Source organism: Carassius auratus, unplaced genomic scaffold (genome assembly GCF_003368295.1).
Source record: "Carassius auratus strain Wakin unplaced genomic scaffold, ASM336829v1 scaf_tig00216741, whole genome shotgun sequence".
NCBI classification, from domain to species: Eukaryota; Metazoa; Chordata; class Actinopteri; order Cypriniformes; family Cyprinidae; genus Carassius; species Carassius auratus.
Genome location: NW_020528717.1, coordinates 102077 through 105174, shown reverse-complemented (window position 1 = coordinate 105174; position 3098 = coordinate 102077). Strand labels below are relative to the sequence as shown.

The window sequence follows — 3098 nt, the reverse complement described above, 5'->3', positions numbered from 1 at the left end:
CCAGCTACAATAAATTAATATAGTTAGCCGATGTCCAAGAGCTCATTGCAGCATTAGCCAAACCATCTACAAACATACCTTTGTTAGGCGGAAACACACACGTACCAGATGGGCGGGGCCAACAATGACGCATCCCAGGTAGCCTAATCACAGCCTTTATAAAGCAATGACTGAGCCCTGATAGGCCGTCTCTAAGTACCAGGGGAGGGAGATTACCTACTTTGCCACATAGGCATGTAAGGTGTGTTGCTGCAATCAATTTATTTTAGCTACATTTAGATTAACAAATGTAGTTTACTTATTTTCAACTTTTTATTTTTAAATATAGCTAAAATAAATAGTTTGCAACCACTCACTCATCTTTTTTGGTGCCGTCCAAAACTAAACTTTTGCGACTTTGGTGACATCTAGTGACATATGATGGCACTGAAATCTAAAATTATCATAAATATCTGTAGGAAGCAATGACTGGATATAGGCTAAAATCTATAAACAATTGTTGTAATGAACTGAACCTCATAAGGTTTAACATTTATTTTATCCAAAATGTTATCCAAAAATTATGCCTTTGTTCTGTTGGACAAAAAACAAGATATTTTGAAGAATGTTGGTAATCACACAGTTGACGTTAGCCATTGACTTCCATATTATTTTTGTTGTAGCATTAAATTTTGAGCAGATGTTCATTTTGGGTGAAATATCCCTTTAAAAAAGTCACATGATGTGAACTGTACTTCATTATAATATAATAATGCAACTACTTAGATTTAAAACCATACAATTGGTATAATTATACTGAAAAAATATTAATCTTAATTACTATTATTATTACTATATTTTAGAAAACACAGATGGACAACAAGCTGCAGAGATCCCTCACCAGAATGAGACACAACCACAAACAAATGAGCCAACAGAACACATTGTTTTGGAGAAGCAAACACTTACTGAAAATATAGAGGAACATCACTCCATACAAAATACAAATGAATTGGATTTAACATCAAAAAGCATGGACAGTGATTTCGTGTCAGTGTCCTCATACTCTGAAAATGAGGACAAAAGGGAACGTGAAAAGGAACAGGAACAGAACCAAAATAATGAAGAGTGGAGGGCCACAACACCAGGTCCAAAAAAATTCAGTATAGAAATAAAATGGGAAAACTGGAAAAAAATAAAGCCACTGCCTGGTTCAAACCAACTCCAGAGACCATGGACAGATATGCTTTATAAAGAATTTAGTCAAGTCAATCCTTGTTGTGTTTTGTGCTTTAAGTATCAACACGTAAAATGCCAAAACAGTCGGAAACGAGCCCTGCTTTTTTTCAAAGCACGTGCCACTTGCACCTTTAAAGACTGTTCAGCAGTCTATACTTTCACAATAAAACCCCCCCAACAAAATCAAAAAAGAAAATAACTGTCTTTGTTGCTCGCAATGGAAACATAACACACAAAAACGATCACCAACAATTCAGACAAGCCAAATATACACGAAGGGGGAAAACTGCAAAGGCCCTCACACAAGGTGTGAGCACTTACTATTATGAAGCCGTAAGAAAATCCACACCAGAAGAGATTTTGGCAGGTAACATCTCACAGTCCTTGACTAAAGATGTGTTAAGGGTAATTTCTAGCGAACTGAAAAAAAGCACCAGGCTACATGATGACATAATCCTGGAGCTTATGCTTACACAAAAAATAATAAAGGAATGTGCTACATCTGATTGTCCTGAGACTGCTGGCTACTTACAACATTTGCAGGTGGACCCATTTGCTGTACATTTGTACACACAATGTGGTTTACACCACAATTTTGGCCCAGCATCTTAAAAAAAAAAAAAACAGTAACACTTCACCTGGATGCCACAGGTAGCGTTATCTCCCGCATTACCAGTCAGCCCAAAAGAGTGCTCTACTATGCACTTGTACTGCCAGGAATGGGCAAAAACATGCCGCCACTACCAGTTAGTGAGCTTGTATCAAATCAGCACTCAATTCCAACCTTGACATACTGGCTGATGCAAACATTAAGGGCTCTTGGTCTAATAACATCATGCCATGTCCATCAAGTGGAGACGGACTTCAGTTGGGGACTAATTTCAAGTGTCCTTCTGGCATTCAACAAAGAAAGCATTTTGCTGTATTTACAACGAGCCCACCGCATTGTTTTGAACAAGGCAAACAGTGGTGATCTTCAATTTACAGTCTTACATCTTTGCTCTTCACATATTGTTAAGGCAGTGTGTCAGGCATTTTCAAGAAAGACTGACAACAAGGCTTTAAAGGAGTATGCCACCTACTGCTTTGCCTTGTTGTTAAACAGCACACATCTAGAAGAGGCAACAGCTGTATTTGAAGATATGGCTGTTCTTTTCACATCAGAAGAGGAGACCGACGTGGTGAATGCAGCCAAAACTGCCCTGGATCTAAAAATAATGAAGAGCACAATTAACCTTTATGAGGCACAAACGATAGCAGAGGCAACAGAAACAGATGAAAATGTAACTTCAGTGTGTGGCAGATCACCATTTACATCACTGTTCACTGCAGTTTTGAACAGAGCCAAGAGCCTCCACTTCAGTAGCAAGACAGGGGGAAAAAATACCTTTTTCTGTCCAGAGCTCATCGACTTCCTCATGAACAACTACATGAGTATCTTCCCGCTGTGGAGTGGAGTTCTTCTTGGGGATCTTAGCCGGTTTTCTGAAATCAGCACAGCTACAGTCAGCCAACAATCCAAAACAAGGGAAAGTAACTGTCATGTGGAACAGTGGTTTTGGATTGTTAAACACAGCATCCTTAAAAAGAAGAAGTACCTGCGTCCTGCTGACTTCATACAGAACATGTATGGATCTCTCCAAGGCAGATACAAAGAACACATAATTAACAACAATCTGTTACTGCCTTACCGTGATCCAGAACCTAAAGAAAAGTTCTTCAGCCAGAAAGAAGAATAGGCACAGAAAACATCAAGAAAGGACAAGGACAGACATAAAACAAAATACTTTGACCCACCTGAAGTACTGCCACAGCCATCACAAAGTCCAGAAGTTACACAGATCAGCACCAATACCATCCAGATGATTCCAGACACAGCA

General features: G+C 38.9%; 1 long non-coding RNA gene across 1 annotated transcript; it reads right to left on the bottom strand.

Annotated features, from left to right (window-relative positions):
- Positions 1-2024: 2024 nt before the first annotated feature.
- On the bottom strand, positions 2025-3098 carry LOC113098929 (uncharacterized). The gene is made up of 3 exons (XR_003289229.1): positions 3016-3098; positions 2606-2703; positions 2025-2426 (listed from the first exon to the last, which is right to left on the bottom strand). It is a non-coding gene; the product is annotated as an uncharacterized LOC113098929 (long non-coding RNA).